Source organism: Triticum urartu, chromosome 7 (assembly GCF_003073215.2).
Source record: "Triticum urartu cultivar G1812 chromosome 7, Tu2.1, whole genome shotgun sequence".
NCBI lineage: Eukaryota > Viridiplantae > Streptophyta > Magnoliopsida > Poales > Poaceae > Triticum > Triticum urartu.
Genome location: NC_053028.1, coordinates 543,385,892 through 543,394,996, shown reverse-complemented (window position 1 = coordinate 543,394,996; position 9,105 = coordinate 543,385,892).

Genomic DNA, 9,105 nt, shown 5'->3' with positions numbered 1-9,105 from the left:
AAAAGAGGAGAGTCCTAAAAGGGGAAGGCACCTCCGAGGTGCCTTGGGGAGGATGGACTCCTCCCCACCCTTGGCCGCACCCTTCCTTGGAGGAAGGGGCAAGGGCTGCGCCTCCCCCTCTCCCTTGGCCCTATATATAGTGGGGAAAAGGAGGATCAAACCAATCTAAGGCCTGGCGCCTCCCTCTCCCTCCCGTGACACATCTACCTCCTCCCGCAGCGCTTAGCGAAGCCCTGTTGGAATCCCGCTACTTCCACCACGCCGTCGTGCTGCTGGATCTCCATCAACCTCTCCCTCCTCCTTGTTGGATCAAGGCATGGGAGACGTCTCCCTTCCGTACGTGTGTTGAACGCGGAGGTGCCGTCCGTTCGGCGCTAGTATCATCGGTGATTTGAATCACGACGAGTACGACTCCATCAACCCCGTTCACTTGAACGCTTCCGCTTAGCGATCTACAAGGGTATGTAGATGCACTCTCCTTCCCCTCGTTGCTAGTCTCTCCATAGATTGATCTTGGTGATGCGTAGAAAATTTTGAATTTCTGCTACGTTCCCCAACAATAGGTTCATGGGCGGAACCCGCAAGTTGATCACCAAAACATACATCAAGTGAATCACGTGATATCCCATTGTCGCCACAGATACGCACGGCAAGACATACATCAAGTGTTCTCAAATCTTTAAAGACTCAATCCGATAAGATAACTTCAAAGGGGAAACTCAATCCATTACAAGAGAGTAGAGGGGGAGGAGAAACATAAGATCCAACTATAATAGCAAAGCTCGCGATACATCAAGATCGTGCTAAATCAAGAACACGAGAGAGAGAGAGAGATCAAACACATAGCTACTGGTACATACCCTCAGCCCGAGGGAGAACTACTCCCTCCTCGTCATGAGGAGCACCGGGATGATGAAGATGGCCACCGGAGAGGGGTTTCCCCCTCCGGCAGGGTGCCGAAACGGGTCTAGATTGGTTTTCGGTGGCTACGGAGGCTTCTGGCGGCGGAACTCCCGATCTATTGTGCTCCCCGATAGTTTTAGGGTACGTGGGTATATATGGGTGAAAGAGATACGTCAGGGGAGCCACGAGGGGCCCATGAGGGTGGAGGGCGCGCCCCAGGGGGGTGGGCGCGCCCCCTGCCTCGTGGCTCCCTCGTTCCTTTCCTGACGTGCACTCCAAGTTTTTGCGGTAGCTTTCCTTCCAAAAATAACTTCTCTAGTTGGTTTCATTCCGTTTCGACTCCGTTTGATATTCCTTTTCTTCGAAACACTGAAATAGGCAAAAAAAATAGCAATTCTGGGCTGGGCCTCTGGTTAATAGGTTAGTCCCAAAAATAATATAAAAGTGGATAATAAAGCCCAATATTGTCCAAAATAGTAGATAATATAGCATGGAGCAATCAAAAATTATAGATACGTTGGAGACATATCAAGATGCACTATGCAGGAAAATAAAAAAAATCTTATGCAAGTTAGATGAGATAGATAAAAGAGCAGAGATGCTGGGACTATCTGCTCATGACAGAATTGAGCAAAAAGAATTGACAGCTCAACTAGGGAGATTGGTGAAACAGGAAGAGATGAAATGGTTACAGAGATACAAAGATAAAGAGATTAAAGATGGGGATAATAATACCAAATATTATCATGCCAAAGTAAATGGGAGAAGTAGAAAAAACATAATATTCTCCCCAAGTCGGGCTGAGGGAGAAATTGAGGGGGGATGAGGAACTAATTAAATACATTACAAATTTTTATAAAGACCTTCTTGGTCAACCTGGAAATTCTACTGTGAATTTAAACATCCAAGATGCCCCTGGTGAAGGAAATATGCCCTAGAGGCAATAATAAAGTTGTTATTTATATTTCCTTATATCATGATAAATGTTTATTATACATGCTAGAATTGTATTAACCGGAAACTTAGTACATGTGTGAATACATAGACAAACAGAGTGTCACTAGTATGCCTCTACTTGACTAGCTCGTTAATCATTTGAGAGGGCTTATTTTTGTGTGAAAATACCGCTTGGCCAGCCTGTGATGGCCTGCACCATATGTAATAATCCGGCCCACCGTCGAGCATCTTGCCCTGGACTTCTCTACTATGCACGGTGCTCGTTCCTGGGCCATGACCCACCTGACTGCTCGGATCGTCTGTGCCCCCGTTTATTTTGGCGCAAGAAGAAGCTGGAGAGGCAGTGTATCTCCACCACAAATCCACGGCGCAGGACACATAAGTGGAATCTGCACTTCCCAAAAATCAAACAGATTTGGCAACCAAAAAAGACACCAGAAAATGGGGCCCTTTCCCATATTGCCATTGGCTTGACGTCTCCGCTTCCGGCCCCTCGCCACTTCCCTATTCTGCCACCCCAGCCGACCAACGAGAAGCAAGGAAACTCTTTTCCCTGCTCGACATCCCCGATGACTGCAGAAGCGAGCACTGTCGTCCCATCCACCGCCATGTCCAACTTCCCGGCCCGCCCCTTCCAGTTCGTGCCGATGGGATCCCAGATCGATCGGGGGCTGGACCATCGTCTTGCGCGCAATATGATCGTGGTGGATGATCCACCGCTCAGCCATGAAAGGTACGCCTTGGTCACTGCCACCCTGCCGGTCCCTGATCATCAGAAGCAGATGGTTCTGAATGAAGTAGTGCGCATCATGATTGAGGATTTTCACTTAGAGGTGCCTGATGCTTTTGTGTATCCCATCGGAGTTGGCATGGTAGCTTTTGCGGATGTAGCGGTCAGGGATCAGTTCATTCAGGAAAGCCCGCACCAGTTAGATCCTCTCGATGATGACATGACTTTCTCCTTTGTGCCACATGATGAAGGAGAAAATATGCGTCAATGCCCTTTCCAGTATGTAGCTTGGGTTCTGTTTCTAGCATTCCCAATGGATTATCAGACGGACCATTACATCAACAAGGCTGTTTCTTGTTTTGGCAAGTTAGATCTTTGGCACAGGACGGGTCAGAATAAGGAGAGGGTCCTTGTTAGAGTACTTATCAGCAACATTGCACAAGTTCCACACAGCTTGGTGATTAAATGCATTGGCACCTTGCCGGGCATGGGTAGATCCTGGTCCGTTCCAGTGTATGTTCTCAATGGCCGAAACGTTCTTCCTGAACTGGTTGATAATGAGGACGAGGCTCCTCCCATGAATGCTTCTCCACATCCATATGAGTTGCCCTATCTGACAGCAGCGCAACAGTGGTTGCTTGATCACCAGCAGATGATGCAACAGCAAATAGATGCGGCCTGGGAACAACAAGCTCCTCTTCAACAGCAGCAGAATGATGCAGGGTTTCGTAGTAATTTCAAAAAATTTCCTACGCACACGCAAGATCATGTGATGCATAGCAACGAGAGGGGAGAGTGTTGTCTACGTACCCACGCAGACCGACTGCGGAAGCGTTGACGCAACGTAGAGGAAGTAGTCGTTCGTCTTCACGATCCAACCGATCAAGTACCGAAACTACGACACCTCCAAGTTCGAGCACACGTTCAGCTCGATGACGATCCCCGGACTCCGATCCAGCAAAGTGTCGGGGAAGAGTTTCGTCAGCACGACGGTGTGGTGACGATCTTGATGCACTACAGCAGCAGGGCTTCGCCTAAACACCGCTACAGTATTATCGAGGAATATGGTGGCTGGGGGCACCGCACACGGCTAACGAATAGATCACGTGGATCAACTCGTGTGTTCTAGGGTACCTCTACCTCAGTATATAAAGGAGCCAAGGGGGGGAAGGCTGGCCGGCCACAAGGGGTGCGCCAGGAGAGTCCTACTCCCTCCGGGAGTAGGATTCCCCCCCCCCCAATCCTATTCCAACTAGGATTCCCAAGGGGGGAAAGAGAGAGAGGGGGGCCGGCCACCTTCTCCTAGTCCTAATAGGACTAGGGGAGGGGGGAGGTGCGCAGCCACCTTGGGCTGCCCCTTTCTCCTTTCCACTAAGGCCCATGAAGGCCCATATGGCTCCCGGGGGGTTCCGGTAACCTCCCGGTAACCCGGTAAAATCCCGATTTCACCCGGAACACTTCCGATATCCAAAAATAGGCTTCCAATATATCAATCTTTACGTCTCGACCATTTTGAGACTCCTCGTCACGTCCGTGATCACATCTGGGACTCCGAACAACCTTCGGTACATCAAAATGCATAAACTCATAATATAACTGTCATCGTAACCTTAAGCGTGCGGACCCTACGGGTTCTAGAACAATGTAGACATGACCGAGACACGTCTCCGGTCAATAACCAATAGAGGGACCTGGATGCCCATATTGGCTCCTACATATTCTACGAAGATCTTTATCGGTCAGACCGCATAACAACATACGTTGTTCCTTTTGTCATCGGTATGTTACTTGCCCGAGATTCGATCGTCGGTATCCAATACCTAGTTCAATCTCGTTACCGGCAAGTCTCTTTACTCGTTCCGTAATACATCATCTCACAACTAACATATTAGTTGTAATGCTTGCAAGGCTTATGTGATGTGTATTACCGAGAGGGCCCAGAGATACCTCTCCGACAATCGGAGTGACAAATCCTAATCTCGAAATACGCCAACCCAACATCTACCTTTGGAGACACCTGTAATGCTCCTTTATAATCACCCAGTTACGTTGTGACGTTTGGTAGCACCCAAAGTGTTCCTCCGGCAAACGGGAGTTGCATAATCTCATAGTCATAGGAACATGTATAAGTCATGAAGAAAGCAATAGCAACATACTAAATGATCAAGTGCTAAGCTAATAGAATGGGTCAAGTCAATCACATCATTCAACTAATGATGTGACCTCGTTGATCAAATAACAACTCATTGTTCATGGTTAGGAAACATAACCATCTTTGATTAACGAGCTAGTCAAGTAGAGGCATACTAGTGACACTTTGTTTGTCTATGTATTCACACATGTATTATGTTTCCGGTTAATACAATTCTAGCATGAATAATAAACATTTATCATGATTATAAGGAAATAAATAATAACTTTATTATTGCCTCTAGGGCATATTTCCTTCAGTCTCCCACTTGCACTAGAGTCAATAATCTAGATTACACTGTAATGATTCTAACACCCATGGAGCCTTGGTGTTGATCATGTTTTGCTCGTGGAAGAGGCTTAGTCAACGGGTCTGCCACATTCAGATCCGTATGTATCTTGCAAATCTCTATGTCTCCCACCTGGACTAGATCCCGGATGGAGTTGAAGCGTCTCTTGATGTGTTTGGTCCTTTTGTGAAATCTGGATTCCTTTGCCAAGGCAATTGCACCAGTATTGTCACAAAAGATTTTCATTGGACCCGATGCATTAGGTATGACACCTAGATCGGATATGAACTCCTTCATCCAGACTCCTTCGTTCGCTGCTTCCGAAGCAGCTATGTACTCCGCTTCACATGTAGATCCCGCTACGGCGCTTTGTTTAGAACTGCACCAACTGACAGCTCCACCGTTTAATGTAAACACGTATCTGGTTTGCGATTTAGAATCGTCCGGATCAGTGTCAAAGCTTGCATCAACGTAACCTTTTACGGCGAGCTCTTTGTCACCTCCATATACGAGAAACATATCCTTAGTCCTTTTCAGGTATTTCAGGATGTTCTTGACCGCTGTCCAGTGATCCACTCCTGGATTACTTTGGTACCTCCCTGCTAAACTTATAGCAAGGCACACATCAGGTCTGGTACACAGCATTGCATACATGATAGATCCTATGGCTGATGCATAGGGAACATCTTTCATATTCTCTCTATCTTCTGCAGTGGTCGGGCATTGAGTCTTACTCAACTTCACACCTTGTAACACAGGCAAGAACCCTTTCTTTGCTTGATCCATTTTGAACTTCTTCAAAATTTTGTCAAGGTATGTGCTTTGTGAAAGTCCAATTAAGCGTCTTGATCTATCTCTATAGATCTTAATGCCTAATATGTAAGCAGCTTCTCCGAGGTCTTTCATAGAAAAACTCTTATTCAAGTATCCCTTTATACTATCCAGAAATTCTATATCATTTCCAGTCAGCAATATGTCATCCACATATAATATCAGAAATGCTATAGAGCTCCCACTCGCTTTCTTGTAAATACAGGCTTCTCCAAAAGTCTGTATAAAACCAAATGCTTTGATCACACTATCAAAACGTTTATTCCAACTCCGAGAGGCTTGCACCAGTCCATAAATGGATCGCTGGAGCTTGCACACTTTGTTAGCTCCCTTTGGATCGACAAAACCTTCCGGTTGCATCATATACAACTCTTCTTCCAGAAATCCATTCAGGAATGCAGTTTTGACATCCATCTGCCAAATTTCATAATCATAAAATGCGGCAATCGCTAACATGATTCGGACGGACTTAAGCATCGCTACGGGTGAGAAGGTCTCATCGTAGTCAATCCCTTGAACTTGCCGAAAACCTTTTGCGACGAGTCGAGCTTTGTAGACAGTAACATTACCATCAGCGTCAGTCTTCTTCTTAAAGATCCATTTATTCTCAATTGCTTGCCGATCATCGGGCAAGTCAACCAAAGTCCATACTTTGTTCTCATACATGGATCCCATCTCAGATTTCATGGCTTCAAGCCACTTTGCGGAATCTGGGTTCACCATCGCTTCTTCATAGTTCGTAGGTTCATCATGATCTAGTAGCATGACTTCTAGAACAGGATTACCGTACCACTCTGGTGCGGATCTTACTCTGGTTGATCTACGAGGTTCAGTAGTATCTTGATCTGAAGTTTCATGATCATTATCATTGGCTTCCTCACTAACTGGTGTAGGTGTCACTGAAACAGTTTTCTGTGATGAACTACTCTCCAGTAAGGGAGCAGGTACAGTTACCTCGTCAAGTTCTACTTTCCTCCCACTCACTTCTTTCGAGAGAAACTCCTTCTCTAGAAAGGATCCATTCTTAGCAACGAATGTCTTGCCTTCGGATCTGTGATAGAAGGTGTACCCAACAGTTTCCTTTGGGTATCCTATGAAGACACATTTCTCCGATTTGGGTTCGAGCTTATCAGGTTGAAGCTTTTTCACATAATCATCGCAGCCCCAAACTTTAAGAAACGACAACTTTGGTTTCTTACCAAACCACAGTTCATAAGGCGTCGTCTCAACGGATTTTGATGGTGCCCTTTTAACGTGAATGCGGCCGTCTCTAAAGCATAACCCCAAAATGATAGCGGTAAATCTGTAAGAGACATCATAGATCGCACCATATCTAGTAAAGTACGATTACGACGTTCGGACACACCATTACGCTGTGGTGTTCCGGGTGGCGTGAGTTGCGAAACTATTCCACAGTTTTTCAAATGCACACCAAACTCGTAACTCAAATATTCTCCTCCACGATCAGATCGTAGAAACTTTATTTTCTTGTTACGATGATTTTCAACTTCACTCTGAAATTCTTTGAAATTTTCAAATGTTTCAGACTTATGTTTCATTAAGTATATATATCCATATCTGCTTAAATCATCTGTGAAGGTGAGAAAATAACGATATCCGCCACGAGCCTCAATATTCATCGGGCCACATACATCGGTATGTATGATATCCAACAAATCTGTTGCTCTCTCCATAGTACCGGAGAACGGTGTTTTAGTCATCTTGCCCATAAGGCACGGTTCGCAAGTACCAAGTGATTCATAATCAAGTGGTTCCAAAAGTCCATCAGTATGGAGTTTCTTCATGCGCTTTACACCGATATGACCTAAACGACAGTGCCACAAATAAGTTGCACTTTCATTATCAACTCTGCATCTTTTGGCTTCAACATTATGAATATGTGTATTACTACTATCGAGATTCAATAAAAATAGACCACTCTTCAAGGGTGCATGACCATAAAAGATATTACTCATATAAATAGAACAACCATTATTCTCTGATTTAAATGAATAACCGTCTCGCATTAAACAAGATCCAGATATAATGTTCATGCTCAATGCTGGCACCAAATAACAATTATTTAGGTCTAATATTAATCCCGATGGTAGATGTAGAGGTAGCGTGCCGACCGCGATCACATCGACTTTGGAACCGTTTCCCACGCGCATCGTCACCTCGTCCTTTGCCAGTGCTCGCTTATTCCGTAGTCCCTGTTTCGAGTTGCAAATATTAGCAACAGAACCAGTATCAAATACCCAGGTGCTACTGCGAGCTCTAGTAAGGTACACATCAATAACATGTATATCACATATACCTTTGTTCACCTTGCCATCCTTCTTATCCTCCAAATACTTGGGGCAGTTCCGCTTCCAGTGACCAGTCTGCTTGCAGTAGAAGCACTCAGTTTCAGGCTTAGGTCCAGACTTGGGTTTCTTCTCCTGAGCAGCAACTTGTTTGCCGTTCTTTTTGAAGTTCCCCTTCTTCTTCCCTTTGCCCTTTTTCTTGAAACTAGTGGTCTTGTTAACCATCAACACTTGATGCTCCTTCTTGATTTCTACCTCCGCAGCTTTCAGCATTGCGAAGAGCTCGGGAATAGTCTTGTTCATCCCTTGCATATTATAGTTCATCACGAAGCTTTTGTAGCTTGGTGGCAGTGATTGGAGAATTCTGTCAATGACGCAATCATCCGGAAGATTAACTCCCAATTGAATCAAGTGATTATTATACCCAGACAATTTTGAGTATATGCTCACTGACAGAACTGTTCTCCTCCATCTTGCAGCTATAGAACTTATTGGAGACTTCATATCTCTCAATCCGGGCATTTGCTTGAAATATTAACTTCAACTCCTGGAACATCTCATATGCTCCATGACGTTCAAAACATCGTTGAAGTCCCGATTCTAAGCCGTAAAGCATGGCACACTGAACTATCGAGTAGTCATCAGCTTTGCTCTGCCAGACGTTCATAACATCTGGTGTTGCTCCAGCAGCAGGCCTGGCACCCAGCGGTGCTTCCAGGACGTAATTCTTCTGAGCAGCAATGAGGATAATCCTCAAGTTACGGACCCAGTCCGTATAATTGCTACCATCATCTTTCAACTTTGCTTTCTCAAGGAACGCATTAAAATTCAACGGAACAACAGCATGAGCCATCTATCTACAATCAACATAAACAAGCAAGATACTATCAGGTACTAA